Source organism: Schistocerca piceifrons, chromosome 1, assembly GCF_021461385.2.
Source record: "Schistocerca piceifrons isolate TAMUIC-IGC-003096 chromosome 1, iqSchPice1.1, whole genome shotgun sequence".
NCBI classification, from domain to species: Eukaryota; Metazoa; Arthropoda; class Insecta; order Orthoptera; family Acrididae; genus Schistocerca; species Schistocerca piceifrons.
In genome coordinates, this window is record NC_060138.1 from 519,675,814 (window position 1) to 519,698,997 (window position 23,184).

Sequence of the window (23,184 nt, forward strand, 5' to 3'; positions counted from 1 at the left end):
CGCCCCTGCACGTCTCTGACAGAGGAACTGTAACAGGTCAAGTGTGTCGGGACGTCATTTTGCACCAGTATGTCCGCCTTTGCAGGGGTGCAGTGGGTCTCATCTTCCTCCTGATAGATGATAACACACGGCCCCACCGAGCTGCCATCGTGGAGGAGTACCTTGAAACCGAAGATGTCAGGCGAATGGAGTGACCTGCCTGTTCTGCAGACCTAAGCAATATCGAGCACGTCTGCGATGCTTTCGGTCGACGTATCGCTGCAGGTCTTCAAACCCCTTCGACACTCCAGGACACTGGTGCAATAATGGGAGGCTATACCCCAGCAGCTGCTTGATCACCTGATCCAGAGTATGCCAGCCCGTTGTGCGACATGTGTACGTGTGCATGGTGTTCATATCCCATATTGATGTCGGGGTACATGCGCAGGAAGCAGTGGGGTTTTGTAGCACATGTGTTTCGGGACGGTTTTCTCAACTTATCACGAATACCGTGGACTTACAGATCTGTGTCGTGTGTGTACCCTGTGTGCCTATGCTATTACCGCCAGTTTTGTGTACTGCCACGTTGTGTGGCACCACATTCTGCAATTATCCTTAATTTATGAGCATGAGTGTATATTCGTAGTCTCTCGCTTCCGGTTTTCTAACGGTGAATTAGTGCGTGTAACACGTGTTTAGCACAATCAAAATACACTTGAAACACTGACACTGACAGCGAGGAGACGGCCAAGCCACAGACAGAATACATTACCAAATCCAGCTATAACCAATGTCTACTTTATGAACAATTACGTATGTATAATCACAGTAAGAGTGATTTCCTGTTGGCACTATTCTAGTATGTGGCTAAAGTAACAGAAAGAGATCAGCGATTATTTTTATTAGTCATTTCGTCTCTCGCTACCTATACCTTCGGCTGATTTACTGTAAAAACAGTTGTTAAGGTGATACAGTTGAAGGGTAGCGGGATAAAAATGTTTTTATTGCTATGGTATAGCGTTCCTTCAGGGTGTACTTAGTATGCCTGTACGTGATTTTAATTACCACTGTCGTATACAACAGGCTGAAAATTATTTTTGCGAAAGCCAAATAGTAATGAAGAAACCTGCTGCCAACAATCCCCAGTCCACAATGAAGTTCGTCAAACAGGAATAAAAGAACTTCTAACTGAGCATTTATAGTCGAGAAGAGTCTGGAACTGCAGTGATTAACGATGTTTTACTGTTTTAACAAATCAGTGTATTCAAGAAAATTTCACATGGACAAATTAATATTTTTGAATCGCATTATAAATTTCCTATGGGAATCAGCGCTTGATACAGTTCATAACGAGCTCTACGAGAGTTCCAAGCACTGCTAGTTATCACACCGTCAATTAATCAAGTACAATTAATTGCTCTGCTTAAAAATGGTGAAAGAGGTGCGCCACTTGGAACGCTGTTTTTCTACAACCCTAACGGAGGCAAACAAAATAAAAACACTGAAACCAAAACAGGCTTCCAGTAAATTATCAGGTCACCTCTACACATTTACGCAAAAATGCACGATAACTAATTCGATCGATAAACACTAAAGTCAGTCGTCTTCAGTGCCATCCGAGGCTTAGTGTACGCAGTCCCGGCAGACTTAGAGTACATTCTGAAGCGAAGCGACATACATTACTGGCGAATGATGACGATGGAATGAATTCCTACATACTGCTTCGCTTCTGTGGTGCTTTAATACCGCCGCTGCAGTTTCTCGCGCGGACGGCAAATAAAATACTTGTAGTTAGAACTCCTTAAGCACCTGCAAGAGTGCTTAAATGACACTCTTTCTGACTATAAAATTCGACATACTGTTAGTTGTACGATGATTTTACAAATCTTAGCACAAAATTCAGTTTTTATTTATCATCATGAAACATAAAAGAAGTAATTTCACAAATAAACTCTAGGGTATGGTTTTAGTTAAAACAGGACCTGCATCCAGATTTAAGACTTTCTATTTTTAAATTTCGTAAAAAGTAGATTTTTGAGGAAACTAATCAGTGAATCATGCTGGAACTCAAAATATATAACATTATTATGATTTTACATCACCTGAAAAGGTAGTGTGACATCATTTAAATATTTAACTGCACTTTAATTCATTGCACAATGCTTTGTCTGAATGCTCGTGCACATATTAAGTGTGACCGGATTGGCCTTAACCGAATGGCGAAGTAGTACCAATTTCATTCGATCGCCACCGTTGCTGTGTAGCCGCAGTGCTTCTTTCCCCATACTATAGCCTGTGTTAACAGAATGATGATGACGATGATGATGACGATGTATAGTGTAAGTTTTTGAGGTCAGCTACCAGCAAATGGGATGAAAGGAAGGAGGGAGGAATGAAGAAAAAACGGATTAAAGAACAAATCTGGTAATTGGATTGCTATGTTTGGATAAGGGGTATTGTGTTGGACTCGCAAGTGAAAAAAATATATGAAAGGAAGCTGGAACACGAAGGTCCTAATTTAAGACTAGAGATTGTGAGAGGTACTGGAGTTTTCATCTAGGAAAAGGACGGCAGGATGAGTACGTGTCGAGGCGGATTTCAAGGTCTGTAAGAGTGAGTTTCTTGCAACGCAGTGATAGGTTTGTTCTCATCCAAATCGGCAGCAAACTAATTCCGACAACCACAATTCAGGTGTAAATACATACGTCACACGCGGAAGATGAAGGGATAGGGAAAGTATATGAGGATATGGAAAAGGTAATTCTCGCTGATGATAATGTAATAACCTTGGGGTAATCTGCACTTAGTAGAGGGGGGAGGAATAAAAGAAAGAGTGAATAAAAGAAAGAGTCATTGGAGAATGCGGACTTCGTAGAAGAATGAGAGACGAGAAGTAATAACAGTCCCGGAGTCCGTAATAAACTGCAATAATATATACAGCTAATCCACTGTTCGAAAAACGCAAGAAGAGATAAAAACTTGGAGCCACGGGAAGATAGACATAGACTCGGATTACAGTTAAGCAATGCTGAAGACTAGAACGAAGTTTAAAGAGACCCGTCAACCATGGTGCAAACAAGTAGGATGTTGAGGTACTGAGGGATAGTGAGATTCATATCTACACTACATCTACATACAGACCTGCAAGCCATCATGCGGTGTATGACGGAGAGTATCTTGTAGCAAAGCTAGCCATTACCTTTCTGTCCCTCTCGCAAGTGGAACTGAAGAAAAACCCATTGTCTATACGCCCGCGCACAGGACCTAATTTCTCTGATCTTGTGTTCATTGTCCTTACGCCAGATGTACGTTGGTGGCAACAGAATCGTACTCCAATCAGCCGCAGATGCCGGTTCTCTAAATTTTCTTATTAGTGTTTCACAAAAATACTCTTCCCTCCAGATATTCATATTTCAGTTCACTAAACATCTCCGTAATACTAGTGTGTTGGTCGAACTTGCTGGTAACAAATCTAGCAGCGCGCCTCTGAATTGCTTCGCTGTTTTTCTGTAATCCGACTTGGCGGAGATCCCAGAAACCCGAGCAGTACTTAAGAATGGGTTCCACCAGTGTTCTGTAGACGGTCTCCTTTTTATATGAGCTTCATTTTCCCACAAATCTCTCAATAAATTGAAGTCGGCCCTACTACCGACTTTCATTACGTATCACTTTGCAACGTTAAGTCTAGATATGTAACCGACGAGATTGTGCCAAGCAGTACACTGTTCATGCTGTATTCGAACATTATAGAATAGCTTTTCTTGCTAATCGGCATTAACTTACAATTTCCTACATCTAGAATAAGCCGCCATTGTCACACCAAATTGACATTCCGTTTACGTCATCCTGTATCCTACAATAATTCAATGACGACACTCTTCTGTACACTACAGCTTCAACACCAAACACAGTCACAGATTGTTTCTCGTCCTGCGCGCCATATCATTTGTGCATATAAGGAACAAGAGTGGTCCTACTATACCTCCCATGGGCAGTCTGACGATACTCTTGTCTGTGACGAATACTCGCCGTCCAGGACCACGTACTAGTTTCTGTCACTTAAGAAGTCACACATATTTATCAAGAAGCGGTGACACTTTCTGCCAAACCCACCCATCATTTTCCAAGAAAATGCGCGAGCGCAAACAGCCCAAGCTATGGCTGCTCTGTTCGGTCGATGGGATGGGAAGTACTGTATCAGCCACCATACTCTCTGGACTTAAGTCCTTGTGACATTGATTTGATTCCGAAGATGAAGGAACCACTTCGTGGCATTCGTTTCAGAACTGTTCCAGAGATTCGATAGGCAGTAGACCGCTCCATTCGCACCATCAACAGAACAGGCTCTCCTAATGGTATACTACGCCTTCCACATCGCTGGCGGTGGGTTCTACACAACGCTGGTGACTACTTTGAAGGGCAGTAACAGGTGCAAACATGTAACTCTTTTGTATCTGCTGTGAGAAAATAGTTGCCACTATTTAAGTTCCAATCCTCGTATATGTAAGTCAAATAGGTATGAAATAAAATGGAAGTGCTGGGAAGCCAAGGCGAAATGGCTGCAGGAAAAATGTCAAGAAATTCAGGAAGAAATGATCAACGAAAGGAATGACTGAGCATATAGGAAAGTCAAATTTACCTACGGTGAAACAAACAGCAAAGGCGTTAACATTAAGAATCCAAGGGAAATTCCTCCGCTTAGTACACAGAAGAGAGGGGATAACTGGAAAGAGCCCGGTGAAGGCCTCTAGGAGGGGGAGGACTGGCCCGATGACATGACTGACGAAGAAATGGGTGTCGCTAGGGAAGACGTACAGGATCCAGAGTTTAATAGAGCTGTGGAAGACTTGTGATCAAGTAATGGACAGATACTATACCTTACTAGTTTGTGAGGTAATTGCGAATATTCAAGTTAGAGAACTTATAAGTCTGGATACATACCGTCAGACAATCGAAAAAATATTATCCCCAGGATCTTGAAGAAAGCAACAGCATTTATGAGTGAGTACAGCAGCACAAGCGGCTTAATAGCTCACGCATCTGAGTTGTTGTCAAGAATAACATCCATAAAAATGGAAAGGAAAATTCGTAATCTGTTAGATGCCGATCTGTTTGACTAACGGAAAGGTAAGGTCATCAGTGAAGCTTTTCTGATGTTGCTATTATTAAATATGATAGCAAGAGTCAAAAAAATCAGGACAGGTTCGTCGGATATGTCGACCTGTAAGAAGCATTCGCCACTGTAAAATGATGCAAGATATTAGAAATTCCCAGCAAAAAAGGAATATGACCTAAGGGAAGACGGATAACATATAATATGTGCAAGAACCAACAAGGGAAGATAAGGCCACAACCAAGTGTTGGAGTTATAACGGTGTAAGACAGGTGACTATTTTCTCGCCCATGCTGTTCATTCTTCACATCAAAGAAGTAATTACGGAAATAAAGAAAAGTTTCAAGTGTAGGATTACGACTCAGGACGACATGAAATTAATGATAAAATTCGCTAATAACACTGCTAACCTTAGTGAAAGTGAAGAAGAACTTTAGGTCATACTGAGTGGAATAAACGGTACGTAGGACTTGGGATGTCGTCACGTAAACGAGACACACAGATCTGTATTATCTGTTACAAATCTGATTAGTTCGATATCAATAAAAATAAAATTACAATATTCTAATTACCGGTTTTGGTTGATTAAGATACACCTTCAGCTTCACGAAAATAAACAAAAAATTGCTTTCCAAAATGACTCTAAGCACTTTGGGACTTAACATCTGAGGTCATCAGTCCACTAGACTTAGAACTACTTAAACCTAACTAACCTAAGGACATCACACACATCCAGGCCCGAGGAAGGATTCGAACCTGCGACCACAGCAGCTGCATGGTTCCGGACTGAATCGCCTAGAACCGCTCGGCCACAATGGCCGGCATTGCTTTTCAATTAACTTGGACTTAACCAACTTCAAGAAACGTACTTTTGTTTCAAAAGTATTAAAACATAAACATAGTAAAAGACGTACAGTGTTTAATAAAGAATCAGTACCAATGTACAAAGATGCCCACAACACCAGTTGTACGAAATGTAATCCATGGCCGTGCAGTGTGGCCGCGTGGCTTGAGTCGTCATGTCACGGATTGCGTGGCCGCTCCCGCCGGAGGTTCGAGTTCTCCCTCGGGCATGGGTGTGTGTGTTTTTCTTAGCATAAGTTAGTTTAAGTAGTGTGTAAGTCTAGGGACCGATGACCTCAGCAGTTTCGTCCCTTAGGAATTCTCACACATTTTTTGTAATTCATGTCTATGGAAATAAACACAATGAACCATGTAATGATTACGGAGAATGAATTGAAAATACTCCGAAGAAAAATTAGTGAGGAGTAGCAGAAATGAGAATAGCGATCAATTTAACACCAAAATTTGAGATCACGCACTAGACGAAGTGAGGTAGATCTGCTTCAGTAGGCGCAAAATAATACGTGAAGAACGAAGCAAGGAGGACATAGAATAGCAACTTAGCAGAATGTTAAAAGTTATATATACTGATAAGATACAGAAAGAGGTCTTTGTCTGTAGAATCGGTAAAGAAAGAAACACTGACTAGAAGAAGGAAGAGACTGACATGTTATGCGTTAAGGTATCAGTGAGTAGCCTCAGAGGAGGGAGTTGTAGGGGGAGACAAAGATTGGAATACATTACATGCAAGTGCTACTCTGAGATAAGGAGTTTCGCACAAGAGAGAAATTCGTGGCTGGCCGCACAGAAACTGTCAGGAGACTCAGTAATAACAACAGGATGGTGTAGCATACTGAAGATGCATTTGGGTAGGATATGCAAGGCTTGTAAATAAAGACAGCGTGGTACTTGGTAGTAAAGGTGCAACTGCAGCGTAGAAGGGGATAAATACCCTGGGGCCAGCCGTCTTTAGAAGGCAACATAGCGCGGGGAATTCCGATGTTTAAACAAAAGTTTCTGATTACTGCAGTGTACGGCATCGACGGCATAAAGATTATCATAAAGTTGTGCACTGTCAGCGCTCGCAGCGCTGCGACGGCGAAATCGACGCTTCCCAATGGAAGACTATCACAGTAGTCGGACTTATAAGTTTCTTACCAGTTGCGATTTTGGGTCATGTATAGTAGTTCCTTATTTGTTACAACGTTATTTTGACTACAAGTTTTATTTGGTTGCAGGCAGCGTTCTTCATCTACCAAGGTGCCTCTCTGAAACGGCTGCTGAAGCTTCTGTCCGACACCAGAAAAGTCTACAGGAACAACGAAAGCAAAGAGGGTATACGACACTCTTACCTGAAGCTGTCACGGCGAGTTTGCCTGCAGATGCAGGTACGATGTACACATGCAAAGCAAATCCAAGAGAATGTTTTAAAAATACATTTCTACGTATCCCGTAGTATGTAAGAAGTTTTTCGTCCAGTATGATTTTAAAATCCAACTGAGATAATACCTATAGGCCTACAGTGTTTTCCTCATTGCCGATATGTGTGAAAGTAATGATCTGTATGCAGTTTCTTGCAATGGTACGTCTTGGTATAGTTCTGACGAACGCTTGGTATTTCACAGTTTGCGGTTCTGCCGACACTCGCTGGTTGGGTCTCCACTCCACTACTTGCTCGCGTTTTCCTCAGTTCCGAGGATGATTCGATTGAATCAAATCACCAGTTCCCAGTGCCTCTCTGGTTTCCCGGAAACATGTACCTAACGCCCACCTACGAAATACTCTATGGTATTCAGTCTTTCAGCATACTAGTAGCCGCCCAGGTTACGGTTTGCATAGACTGTTTCTTCGTCCACATGATGCTCATGGTTGCAGGTGAGCTACAAGTTTTGAACGAAAACATCTCACTTATGCAGAAATTAAACGTGAAGGTCCAAGGATATAAAGATGAAGAATTGAGACTTAAAATTAAAAGAAAAAATGATGGAATGAGTTTTCCAAGAAATGAAAATCCATCAGGTTCTACCCATTCTTGGTCAGAAGATGTCTCACAAGAAAAAATGTGTTTGCAACTGGTGAAGAATATTCAGCATCATCAGGAGATTATCAAGTAAGTAACGATGGATACCATGAAACGTAAAATATTGTCTCACTATTTACTTCACCTCGATAACGCTATTAGTGAGCTTTAATTTGGTCACACAGTTGACACATGCGAAGTTACACAGCTGGTTTAACATATACAGCCTGCTACAAACTTCACAACACACTTAGAATTATCACCAATGTCGAACTTCCTATCACAACTTGCTATCACAATTTACGGACAACGAGAACACTTAACCGCCACTTTCCGATTTTTACTCGCCTCCCTCCTGTTTTTTTACTAAATGACAACCCGACACAGATGAACCTAATGGCTGTCCCGTGAGTTACAAATTTAGTTCTAATCTCACTCTCATAACTACAACTATCAGTCATAATTATATGACACAAGTCGATTACAAACCAGCTGATTTGTATGCTAATTTTGTGCTTCAGTACTTTCTCAACAACCGTGACCTTTTGGAGAATATTAACTTTTTTTTCCTATTTACAGATTTTTTCCCAATGTTCTATAATTTATTAAACATAGACCAAAATAATTTCGAATCAGACATATCTGTTCTGAGAAGTCATTTAAATGCTGAACCATTCAGTTTAAGATTGACTTTACATATTTTTCCCTCAACGACTGGATGCTGCCTCTGAAAAACCACCGCCAATTTCATAGGAAATACTTGTCCAGTCAGAGCTTATAGCTCGTCTCTGATGATCCCCTCGTTGATGCTGCCTATAACCGTCCTCCCTTTTTCCGCTTTTAACGCGGTACCTCACGTACATCATGAAATGCTAAACATGTGGACCACTGGAACTATGACGTGTACAATATATGAAAAAATTCGTATTTCAGAGCCGTCAAGAGCTTTCGTAAAAAATCATCCTTCAGTAACAGCAGGTTTCGATCGTCATATCATGTCCGCAGACCTACTGGTCGGCATTAATATGTCCGCAGCTCGTGGTCTTGCGGTAGCGTTCTCGCTTCCGACGCCCGGGTTCCCGGGTTCGATTCCCGGCGGGGTCAGGGATTTTCTCTGCCTCGTGATGACTGGGTGTTGTGTGATGTCCTTAGGTTAGTTAGGTTTAAGTAGTTCTAAGTTCTAGGGGACTGATGACCATGGATGTTAAGTCCCATAGTGCTCAGAGCCATTTGAACCATTTGACATTAATATGCGCTGTGTACATGTGTACATAGTTCGCCTTTATGATGGGTTCATCTCTGTTAGGGACACTTGCAGTGACGTGTCTGAGTGTCTGTGGAGGAATGACAGCACGTTCTTCCTCAAGAGCAGAAACCAGAGAAGATGATGATGTTGAATGATGGAGTGCGTAGTGAAATTGATGATCTAGCTCCTCTCAAAGGTATTCCATTCCGTTCAGGCCGTAACTCTGCGGAACTCACTGAATTTCAGGAATGTTGTTGCCTTCAAACTATTGTCTTTTCGTAACAGGGAACATTTTCATGAATGTAAAAATAATCATCGCCTCAAAAATGTTCCTTTGCTCTACACAAAACACAATGCTGCAAAATATGTCCATGTCCTTCTGCGTTTAACATTTTCTTCTGTGCAATAATGAAGGCACTACCTAACTACGCAAAAAACCACATTCCTGAACGCAGCCTCCACCACACTTCACTGATCCCACTACAAATGATGGCAGGAAACGTTGTCCAGGCATTCACTTTATCCAAAACCTTCCACCGGTTTGACTCAGGGTATTGCCCGATTCCCCACTCCAAATAATTAAAAAATGGTTCAAATGGCTCTGAGCACAATGGGACTTAACAGCTATGGTCAGCAGTCCCCTAGAACTTAGAACTACTTAAACCTAACTAATCTAAGGACATCAGACAACACCCAGTCATCACGAGGCAGAGAAAATCCCTGACCCCGCCGGGAATCGAACCCAGGAACCCAGGCGCGGGAAGCAAGAACGCTACCGCACGATACGAGCTGCGGACCCAAATAATTAATTTCGAGACATCCACTCTCCAGTGCCGTTGCTACTTGCTTAGCACCGACCACACGAATTTGTGGCTTATGAGGAGCAGCTGGGCAATCGCGCCAACCACACATACGAGTAATACATATAAGGAGACTCGAATAACATGCGTAATACGTTCGGAAAGTACAGCAACTGCATCATATTTACTGAGAATGCAGAAGGCTCTCACACAGTTTGCACTGTGACAAACGTCATGAGATAGCAATATACGCATGTACAAAAGGCGTCATTATAAGGTACACAAGTACAGAAGGGTAGTGCGCGGCGAAGCTGTCATTCGTTCTCCGATGATTCATGTGAAAAGGTTTCCAATGCGATTATGGATGCACGGCAGGAAAAACAGACTTTGAACGGGGAGTGGTAGTTGGAGTCAGGTGCATGGGACGTTCCATTTCGGAATTCGTTACGGAATTCAGTACTCCGAAAGCCACTGTGTGACGGGAATGACGGAAATACCAGATTTCAGGCATTACCTCTCATCATCGACAACGCAGTGGCCGACGGTCTTCACTTAATGACCGAGAGCTCCGGCATTTGCTTAGAGTTGTCAGTCCTAAGACTGTGTGAAATAACCGCAGAAATTCGTATGGGACGTACGACAACATATCCGTTGGATCCTTGACGACTGAAAAACCGTGATCAGGTCACATTAATCCCGATTCCAGTTGTTAACAGCTGATGGTAGGGTCCGAACGTGGCGCAAACCCAACAAATTCATGGACCCGGGTTGTCAATAAGGCAATATGCATGCTAGTGGTGGAACTGTAATAGCGTAGGCTGTATTTACATAGAACGCACTGATCAGTGTCTGGAAACGGACGTGTTGGGTTACTTGGAGACCATTTGCAGCCATTCATGGATTGATATACCCAAACAACGATGAAAGGTTTATGGACGCCAATGCTCCATGTCACTGTGCCAAAATTGTTCTCGATTGGTTTTTAAGAACCTTCTGGACAATTCGAGCGAATGCTTTCGCCACCCAGGTAGTCCAACACGAATGCCATCCAACATCAATAGGATATAATCGAGAGGTCAGTCCTTCACACCGCAAGCACTTTCGCAATTATGGATGGCTATAGAGTCATCTTGGCTCTGTATTTCCTCAGGGGCTTCACAAGACTTTTTGAGTCCATGCCACGTCGAGGTGGTGCACTATCCCAGACAAAATGTGTTAAAGCAGTAAACCAACGTTACGGTCGCAGGTTCGAATTCTGCCTCGGGCATGGATGTGTGTGATGTCCTTAGTTATTTTTAAGTAGTTCTAAGGTCTAGGTGACTGATGACCTCAGATGTTAAGTCCATAGTGCTCAGAGCCATTTGAACCATTTGAACCAGTAAACCAAACATATACAGCCTTTTCTGTTTCAGTGTATGTAAAGTGCATTGAATCTGAGAAATATAGAAATTTGTCTCTAAAATTCTTATTAATGTTCAGTATAAGTGTTATAAATTTTGTTACAGATCTGTTCTCCTCCTGCAGAGCGCAATGAATGTGTCAATCTTCACCCTTCTTTTCGTCAACATGGCGGATTTGTGTTCCTGTATGTTTGTTACGGCCGTGGTGAGTAAATTTCGTAAATATTTGATCACTAGTGAAACTTCAGTTCTCAGTGGCCACAGTTTAATGTGAGTGCATTCAGTCGCACCAAAGAAGTGCAATTTAACAGGCGTACGACTACAGCCTCGTTACTTTGTGTACCCACAGCCGCCATACTATAATCGCACCCAAAGACGTGACACGTGAGAATTAACTCACTGTGTGGCGTCTCTAGCTACATACCTCATTAAACTAATTTATCTTTTATGCTTACGGTAAAACGCCGAGTTTTTATATATTTGTCAAATCAGACGCGTTTATCGAGTCTAACTCCAACAGCGATGAGCCAATAGCTGCCCAGTAAGGCACATCACACACTGCACGCAGCCAGGTTACATGGCGGGACATTATCCTTCTGTAGCGCTGCCCGAGCCCCACCACTTTCTTCTACCTGCGCCCGCGTGCGTTGTCTCCTCAGGAGCCGTTGATTTTGCGCGGTAACTGGCAGGTTCGCTTTACTGAGTGAAAAGCAAGGCGCTTTAGGCAGCCGACCTGTAATTTTTCTCGGACGGTTGCAAAAAAACTATTCGGTTCAAAAATTTGATTCGCGCACATCTCGTAGCTTAATTTCTTAATTTCGCAACAAACATTCCGTTAGTGATCGTAGTTATTGTAATATTTCGAGAGTTAATTTATTGTTAACTACGTTAATTTCTTCACTTAAGTATTGACCTCTTTTTATAGCTACATACGGTAACTGAACAGAACCTTCCAGTGAATTAAACGCTCGTTAAATTTCTTTCTTAAGAATAGCTTCACTGCTGTTTCTCCTTAGTGGTCCCATTTCCTCCTTCCCGGCGACGTTAGGTCGAGTAACTATGCAGTACACGTGCAGCCGTCACAATTCTGTCTGCAGTTTCCAGCTTACACTCAAAAGGCCATTTAAACACACGAAACCTGGAAGTCGCTTCGCAAAATGCAACGCCACAGTTTAATCTGCATGAGAAAGTCTGTAGTTAAAAGCTTTCTTTTTGATATTAGCAGTAACTCTGGATTTAGGGTAGAGTCGCATTAAGTTTTTAATAATGGAAATATCTCATCACTTACGAAAACGTAAAGGGCTCCTAAGTTCCGAATCACAGTCGGAAACTAACTGTGGGGAGAGATTTGCAGTGGAAATCGCAGGACACGCTTTGCGAGTGCTGGGCCACCAATGAGCTGTGCAGTGCCTCTGCTGCACATAGTGTGCGCTGACCTGTTAAATCACTTGCTCTGCTGCTAGCAGTGTGCGGCGGGCCTAATAAGCGACACAACACACTTAGTCATCCAGGGGTGAATCTCCAGCGACATGGAGCATCAGTAGATGGTACACACTGTGTAGGAATACGCCTCCTGCCGTAATCGATTGTTTGGTTGTATTTTTTTCTTTATTGAATGTAAACAACCTCCGACAGGGCCACCTGGAATAAATTTGTGAATGCCTTATCGATTAATTGATAACACTTTCACTGAATTCTGTCCTCAGATATTTTTACACAAAAGGTGAATTTCGCAGGGATAGGCAAGTGTGTCCAAAAGGACGCGATAAACCGACTGCAAACATTCATGTTCACTAAGCTCTATGGAACATTTAAGCCACTTCTCCGTGGCAACTTTATTGTCTTTACACTGTGTTGTTGTGGGGGAGCGGTTATTATCGGTCTTCCTCAAGTACCGAACTACCATTGCTGTTACTCCTTAGTGTCTTCAAACTGTCCTATTATCCTGTCAGTTATTCTTGACAATGTTTACCACGGTTTCCTCTCCTTGCCGATACTGCGTAGAATCGCCTCATTTCTTATCTTCTTAATATATCAGTCTGCCTAATTTTCAACATCCTGCTATAGAACTAAACGCTTCGATTCTCTTCGGGTGTTCCCACAGCCCATAATAAACTTCGATTGAGCGCTATGCACTGAACGTAAACTCTCGGAAGCTTCTTCCTCAAATTAAGGCCTGTACTTGACAATACTAGATTTCTTTTGGCCTGGAACGCACTCTTTTTACCAATCTGCTTATTACGTCCTTACTCCATTGTCATCACGTGTTATCTTGCTCCCAAGGTAGCACAATTTTCCATGATCTACTTCGCTGTCCTAAGTTTTGATATTAAGTTTATCACTAAACTCATTTGTCACTAAACTCATTTCTACTATTCGTCGTCACTTTCGTCTTTCTTTGGTTTACTCTCAATCCATTCTGTGTTCTCATTAGACTATACATTCCATTTAACAGCATCAGCAATTCTTCCATACTTTCACTGAGGATAACAATCTCATCAGCCAAACTTACTATCGTTACCTTCTCATGCTGAATTAAAATTCTTTCATTTCATTTCATTTCATCATTACTTCTCCGATGTATAAATTGAATAGTGGGAGCGAAAAACAATGTACATCTCTTATAATGCGAGCGCTTCGTTCTTGCTCTTCCGTTCCTACTTTTCCCTGTTGGGTCGGATATTTATGGTACAGATTCATTGAAAGAATCTCCAAGTAGTGTAGATTTCCGTCCCGCCGACACTTGAATACCATTTGTCAGTCTGAGACCATTACAAGGATGAAACAGAGGAAATCGAAAGAAAAGCAGCTTGTGTTCAGATGGTTCAAATGGCTCTGAGCACTATGGGACTCAACTGCTGTGGTCATAAGTCCCATAGAACTTAGAACTATTTAAGCCTAACTAACCTAAGGACATCATACACATCCATGCCCGAGGCAGGATTCGAACCTGCGACCGTAGCGGTCGTGCGGTTCCAGACTGTAGCGCCTTTAACCGCTCGGCCACTCCGGCCGGCAAGCAGCATGTGTCTTACCGTTAAAACCCCTAGAAGAGTCAAACAATATAGCGCTTCCACATGCATATATTTCGCAAGAGGAAAACGAAGACAAGTTTAGTGAGTTCGAACTTGCAGATAGGCTTACCAACAATCGATCTTTCTGTATTAGTTCTAAATTCTCGAATTTCCTCGTCTGGTCATTTCACGAGCTGTTTGCGGGGGAAGCAATACATTTTCCGACATTTCCCGGAAAGAACTCTTCCGAAATTTCAGTAGTAAACCTCTCCTTGTTCCTACTCTCTTGTAACGTCTGCCATTGGAGTTTATTGAACATCTCTATAGCGTTCACGCGCTGACTAAACGATGCCGCGACTAAATGCACCATCCTTCATTGGATCCACTCTATCTCTTGTATCAGTCTTATCTGGTAAGGTCCCCAGATAGAAAAAAATTTAAGAATCGGTCGAACAAATGCCCTGTATGTTGCCTCCTTCGTGGAAGAGTTACATTTCCTTAATATTCTTCCTATGAATCTCAGTCTAGCAACTGCTTTTCGTATTATTTGCTTTATGTGGTCATTCCACTTACGATAGCTATAGGCAGTTACTTCTGGATATTTTACAGTAGATACTGCTTCCAGAAATTTGTCGTCATTAGTGTACTTGTGAAGCAGTGGATTTGTTTTCTATACATGCACAACCTATTACATTTATTTACGTTCAGACTCACCTTCAAGATCCTGCACCATTAATCAGTCGTCTGCAAATCGATACTGCCTTCTGGCGTTGCTACTTTCTTTAAGACAACCGCACCATCTGAGAACAGTCTTAAACAGCTTCCAACGCTTTCTACTATAACATTTTCATACATTATAAAAAGTAAAGATCCCATCACACTACATTGGGATACTCAGGAAATTACATTTACATCTGTCAGTTTTGTTCCTTTAAAAGGGACGTATCGAGTTCTATACGCTTATATGGGGTGGGACGCTACGAATGTAGTGTATGGACATACAAGGTGAGAATGTGGATCTCGCGGGAGGCGTGCGTGAGATAGTCCCTGCAGTCGCGCTATCCTCTGTGCCCTCGGTGGCTCATATGGCACATTTCCCAGAGTTGATCGAGGAAGTCTCACGGCTCAACTTCGGTGGTATCCCAGGAGATATGGCGGTTGACGTGATGTCAGAGGTGACTGATGATGAAGTCCGAGATGCGATCCGGGCAGGAACCATCAATCGCTCCCCAGGACCCGACGGTCTTCCCCTCGAATTTTATCGCACATTCCGTTATTTGTTGGAGTCCACCTTCACCTTTACCATTTTGACCGACCTTTGATGCTTAACTTCATCCAGATTAATTCACATTCGGAGTCCGGGACAGTTTACTTTACCGCAATGAATACGTCGCTGCCATTGGCAACTAAGCTGTCCTTACGATAAATACTTCAATCTGAACTTAAGAGCTCGTTGCTAGTCACTTACGGTTCCAGTCAATTTTTTGTCCCTAATACTACCTAGGCATTATAACCTGTAATAAGCGACAGTAACTGTGGGACATTTCCTTGAATGCTCTTGCGGTTTACTAATGTCATATTAATCCCTTGTATATGGAATATGCTAGAACAAGTATTCTCGATGTAACAATGATTTTGGCTGGCAATTCGTCTCTGATATCGTGGAACGGTAAAGTGCATTATAAATGGGCCACGATGCTGGCGATGTCGAATTACGACACGTGGTGGTTGACATTCCTTCTCACACCAGGCGTAACACGGTCTTCCCACAAACAACATTCAAATGTAGTTTTTTAATGACAAATCCAAGAATACTTTTTTCTATTCTTTACACATTGTAGATGTGTTACTCCCACCTACTCTTTGCGTTTGAGGTGAAATGACCGAAACAGAGTATATGAATTTCTCTGGTTTTGTTATTATCTGTATACTACTAAATGTCGCATAGCGTGAGGCTGTATTCGGCAGTAAACGCCACTTTTTGTCTCTCAGCACTCCAACGGCACCATTAGGTTCAAGGCTTTAGTGGATTTTGGACAATGAAAGCGTGTCGCTGCGGACGGCTCTTTTCTGTACGTTGGTTCTACACATGCGTTATTGTTGAATAGATGAAATATTGTAATATGAAAAACATGTTTCTAGCTTTTTAATAGTACTACCTGACTCGAATTCACTCACATGGTGATATTGCGGACTTAGATATCAACTAACCATACTGTTACTCCATTTTAAGTTTCGAGTTTAAGAGACTGCTCTTAACTGCCTAAGCTTAGTGTCAAATTGCTCTTCCTGGTCACACAGTAGAAGGTTTTTACTGGGCCTACTTGTACGCATTCTGTGTACTATGCTAACCCCTTAATGCTGGTCGACAACAATTTGCTTGGCGTTTGGTTTCTGTCTGGTCATCTCTTTACAGGTAGCAAAACAATGATTTAAAAGGTTGGTAGCCTTACAGGCACACAGTGATTTGTTAAAACAGTCACGGCTGTGCAGCAAACGAAAACTACTCTTGAGAGTAATAGCTAGTATGTTTCTCTTAAGTAGCCCCCAGCCGACAAGAAAGGATGAACAATAAAAATAATCTGGGCTGAATCTATACAGCTTTATAAGTGAAGCCGTTCAATGGAAATAACGTTTATTTTCTTTTATCCAGTACCATGAATTATTGGAGGCGATTCTTCAGTTTTTTCCTTATACTACAAGTAAAATCACCTAGACACTCTGCTAAGCCATAGAGAAATGTTTGTAAACAGAGGTTATGCAAGTTCACTTTCAAATATTGTTTAGATTTTACTGCTGTACCACATGAATCTGTTGTTCACTACTGACACCATGTTTTCAAGTTCCAAAAGAGATGGACAGCATCAAAATTTTATGTAGAAGGCTTTTATCTTTGAAAAGTCTTATTATTATTTCAAAAATTTCATGGAACTACTTAGTGATGTGTAAAAGCTGAATGATTTTATTCCTAGTAATATCCTTGTGTTTACACGCCACAAAATATCATCATGCAGTCATTCGATTACCAAAGCTATTTCTCTGTCTCCATGCTGATGCACGTCTTTAAAAAAACAGAAGTTCATTAAATATTGTTTGTGATAAATGAGAGAACCTTGCTAAAAAATAACAATAATTTGAACGTTATGATAATTTCTTGTATAAAAGACGAGTCTCTCTTCTACTTACGCATATTAAAAATTTTAATACTTGCTTCGATAACAGCACGGATTAAATGTCTTAATAACTGGAAGTAGTGTTCGTTCACTGTACAAGAATATTTGTAGAGAAATTGCTTCAGAAAGTAATTGTAAAGATCTCTTTCAATTGTATGTTTCATAAAATGGTTGCGTCTAATTCCTTCTACTGTTGAAAGTCTTAGGATATGGAGAAGACGTCTTGTGGGAAAAAAATTTTGATAATAAACGGGGGCATCCAATCCACATGCAAGCCTTCATGTCATTTCCTTGTATCCTTATCACTGCTATTACTGTTAGCCACAAAATAGATCCTATCAACAACGTCTCCAAATGTTATTCTTGTTCACAACAATGAATTAATAGCATCCCTGTTAATCCTCATGACGAGACGTCACGAGGTCCAAGAAGAAGGAATACCACAATACCCTATCGCCGACAATTTTATGCCGCCAGCTACATACTGATCAGCACCTCAATGATATCGTGAGCTCCTACGTGAGCAAATGCCCCTACCACAAACATACAACTGAGCCGTTTGTATACGGCAGCTGATCACATTCACGTTTAAGGATTTCGATAGCATCGTACGCTTGTATGTCGTCGATGACCACTGATTTTTCAAGCCTCCTCTGATTGATTTCTTAGTATTTTCTCTTTGATGGAACATACGAACAGTATACGGAGAGGGGTTGCGAGGAGCAGCCCACTGTCAGCGGTTATGGTCAACTTTCATATGGAGCACGACAAAAAGGAAACGTTGTGCTCATATGGATATGGTGTCTGTTCATTCGTGGGGCTCGCGGAAGGCGTGCGCGAGATAGTCCATGCAGTTGCAATACCCTCTGTGCTATCGGTGGCCCAGATGAATAGAGCGTCTCCCATGTAAACAACAGACCCCGGGTTCGAGACCCTGTCAGAGCACGCATTTTCACCTGTGCCTGTTGATATATAATTCTAATTACGTTCTAGTTGGCTGCCGGTAATCAATGGTGTCTGTTCTTTCTGCCATGTCCGAAACAACAGACACCATATCCATATAAGTATATAGTTCTGGCAATACCAGCCATGACTTTCCTCTTCTGTGCGGATGCACATGTATTACCCGAACTCATACGGGTCTTGGTAAGAACGTCTTCCACGAGTAATGAGTGTGTTGGGTAGGGACACTGCGAATGTAGTTCAAATTGCTGAAATGGCTCTGAGCACTATGGGACTTAACTTCGGAGGTCATCAGTCCCCTACAACTTAGAACTACTTAAAGCTAACTAACCTAAGGACATCACACACAGCCATGCCCGAGGCATGATTCGAACCTGCAACCGCAGTGGTCGCACGGTTCCAGACTGTAGCACCTAGAACCGCTCGGTCACCTCGACCGGCTAGTGTGGGAACATGTAAGGTGAGAATGTGGGTCTGGCGGGAGGTGTGCACGAGATAGTCCTTGCAGTGGCACTATCCTCTGTGCCCTCGGTGGCTCAGATGGATATGTCATCTTCCATATAAGCAGGAGATTCCGGGTTCGAGTCCCGGTCGGGGAACACATTTTCATCTGTCCCCGTTGATATAAATCAAAGATCGTCAGCAGCTGCAGGTATTAATATATAATGGTTATTTCGGACATGTCCAAAAGAACAGACATTATAGCCATATAAGTTTATAGTTCTGGCAATACCGGCCATTATATTCCTCCTCTGTGCGGATGCACATATATTACCTTAACTCTTACGGGACTTAGTAAGAATGTCTTCCACGAGTAATGAGTGTGTTGGGTAGGGACACTATGAATGTAGTGTGTGGACATGTAAGGTGAGAATGTTGGTCTGGCGGGAGATGTGCGTGAGATAGTCCTTGCAGTCGTACTATCATGCGTGTCCTTGGTGGCTGAGATAGACCAGTCTGCCTTCGGCAGTGACACAGTGCGGACCGTGTTGCCTGCCGGCCGCGCTGTGGTGCGCGCGCCTGTTTGTTTACGCCGGAGCAGCTTCGCGTGTGCGGTGTTGTGAGTCTAGAACGAGATGGCACACTCGTACAGAAAAACGACTTTGAAGTTCAGTTTTGCGAACGACTATACACGACCAAAGGCACACGAGATTGAACGTTTCTTCAGAGAAGAGGTAAAAATCGATCCACAGGAAATCGTGGGAATCAATTTATCGCTCGTTTCAAGCGTCGTCTATGTCAAGCTTGTTGACGAGGCTGCTTGCGAAAGACGTCTACAACGGTCACCGAACGGGTATCGTTTCTGTCATGCCGACGGGAATGTTGGTGCGGTTACAGTCGATCACGCGGGAATGGGGATCCGCTCTATACGAGTCTTCGAACTTCCGTTTGAAGTCCCGTCTGAACTCGTTACCGACGCCTTTCGACCATACGGTACAGTTCTATCCCATGTGGCCGAAAAATGGACGAGTTTTACCACGTACCCCGTTTTAAATGGGGTGAAACAAATACGGATAGAACTGCGCAAGCACGTCCCCTCTTATTTGTACATAGGAGGTTGTCGAGCGATTATAGTCTATGATGGGCAACCTCGCACTTGCTCGGGGTGCGGGAAAGAAGGTCACGTCCGCTCGGAATGCCTCCAGCGACGTTTACTGCAAACTCCACGGGATGACGTTCAGGCGCCACAACCGACGACTGTCTTACCGTTGACCTTTGTGGAAGCCCTGAGAGGCGACGTGAGGGAGACTTCCGATGGGCACCAGCAGCTGCCCCCTATAGAGAACATGGACACCAACGGGCTGGAACTCCGACCACCGGTTCCACCACAGCAGACACAGGACACCACAGAAGAGATGCAGCTGACGGCCGCTCCAGGCTCATCCGTGGTGGCTGCCAGTGCTTCCACCGAGAGCGTGATAGGCCAGGCCCAAGACGGAGGATACGCAACCCCAACAGCCGATGCGGAAGCAAGGCAACGGAAACAGCGTTCGCCGAAGAGAAGAAAGAAGCGTCGACTGACTTCTGCTGACGACAGCCATAGTCCCGAGGGGACAGTGGACGACAACGACAGTATCGACCTGAGACCAGTGAATTCAACAGATACCGAGATGACGATGCAGGAACTACACAGCGACGATAACTTGACCTCTCCTTCTGGTGACCGGAAGGCGGAAGTGGAGATGACAACTGTCCAACATCAGAGCGATGACAACGTTACCTCCCATCCTTCGACCAGTTCCGGAAATATGCTGGGGGACTGGGCGCAAGAAATGGACCAACAGGAACAGGATGAAAATACGAACGCGACGATTGAGGACAATCCTGGCCAGAGGCCGGGAGGGGTCGGGAAATGTTGACCAACTTAGTGTGTTGAGGAGCGCCGGGGGTGCAGATGGACGCTTAATGACACCGCTCTACAACTGATGAACACAAGCCCGGCGTACCGCATTGCCACGATAAACATTAATGGCATACGGACACCGCTTAAAATTCAAATGCTGAAAGATATGTTACGCGCTGCGGACTTGGATATTGTACTCCTACAAGAAGTGCGTTTCACATCGCCGCCAGAGTTCTACGGTTACGAGGCACATTATTCAGTGCACGATGAAAGTGGATGCGGTGTGGCGATTCTCACCAGGGAAGGAATAGGAGTGGAGGACGTCAGGTCTCTCCCTTCGGCACGCGGCATAGCGATCACTGTCGGCGGCGTTTGTTTCATCAATTTATACGCACCATCTGGCTCCACAAAATGAAGAGAAAGGGCGACTTTTTACACCGAAGAGATAGCACCGTTGTTCGCTGAACGCTTTGATAACTATATAGTGGGCGGCGACTTTAATTGTGTCGTCGACAAAAAGGACCAAGCACCTCATTATGTGCCAAGCATGGAACTGTGTGCGTTGATTACTGAAATGGCGCTTCTGGATACCTGGGAACTGCAGCATGGTGACAGACCGGGTTATACGTTTGTCACGGGACACTCGGCGAGTAGACTTGATAGAGTGTACGTGACACGAGCTCTACGGACGACGATACTGGATGCCGAAATCTGGCCAGCGGCTTTTACGGATCATATGGCGTACGTCTGTACGATTTCACTAACGCGTCAGAAGATATGGCGGAGTAAAGGTCACTGGAAAATGAATTGTGCACTTTTACGTGACACTGAATGTCACCGGTCGGTAGAGGCGGCCTGGGAGACCTGCGTTCGCCGCCAACGAGCATACACCTCGGTTCTCCAGTGGTGGATTAAATGCGCGAAACCAACGTTACGGAGAACGTTGATACGATACGGGCAGGACAAATCGCAGTGGAACCGCACAACGGCTGATTTTTATTTTACAGCCCTGAGGGAGATGATGACCCAACAACCATCGCCGGAAAGGCACACGGCCATGCGCAGGATAAAAGCCAAGTTATTACAGCTGACGAGACTAAGAATGGAAGGTATAATGGTCCGGGCGAGATTGGCGGACACAGTTGCTGCTGAAACCCCCTCCATGCACCACGTGGTACGTGAACGCCAACGACGACGCACGACATTGATCAGGGAACTAATCTCTGAAACTGGCCAGCAAGTTGTGCACCAGCGTGATATTGCGCATGTGTTTACCGACTATTTCCGCCAGTTATATGGACCTGTACATGTGAACCACGAGACACTACATGCAGAGACTTTCATCACAGCGATAACAGAGGACGAGCTGACAGACGCAATTGCCAGGGGGGCTCCGAACAAGTCCCCAGGACAGGACGGCTTCCCAATTGAATTTTACCGCGCCTTTGCATACCTCATGGGACGGACCTGGATTCAGATGTACAACGAACTCCTGTTACCGCAGACTGAGATACCTGCCGAATTCACGGAGGGTATCATCATCCCAATACCCAAACCACGCGGTGGCAGAAATCCAGGAGATTATAGACCACTCACTCTCTTGAACTGCGACTATAAGATTTTCGCGCGCATCCTTGGGGCTCGCCTGCGGTCTTCACTTTCTGATAGACTCCTCATAGATCAAACTTGCCTCGGCGGTAAGAGCAACGTACATACGGCGCTCAGTGACTACCGAGGTATCATCGCATTAGCAGCGGCATGCCGAGTGCGTGGGGCACTCATCGCTATTGACTTCGATCATGCATTCGACAGAGTGGATCATACCTTTTTGCATGCGGTGATGGGCAGATTGGGAATCCCACAGGCCTTCATCCTAGTGATCATGCGACTGTTACATGGCGTACGATCAAAGGTCTCGGTGAATGGGCGGGGCACTGACTACATTGTTATTTCAGAGTCAGTTCGTCAAGGTTGCCCCCTTTCGATATTTTTGTATGCAATGGCTTTGGAACCCTGTCTATATGGTCTCCGAAGACGGTTGGAGGGAGTGCCGTTGCCACAACTGACCTTTCATTGCCGCGCTTATGCTGACGATATGATGCTGGTGGCACGGACAGGCGAAGAAGTACGTACGGCGTTGGCATGGATACAGGGATATGGGATGGCGGCAGGAAGCGTGCTTAATCTACAAAAAACACGCTGCATGAATGTCGGTCGAGGATTACAACCGGGGGAGGAAGGCCCGCTCATCTTGGTTAAGACCATAAAATGCCTAGGTATTACGTTCCA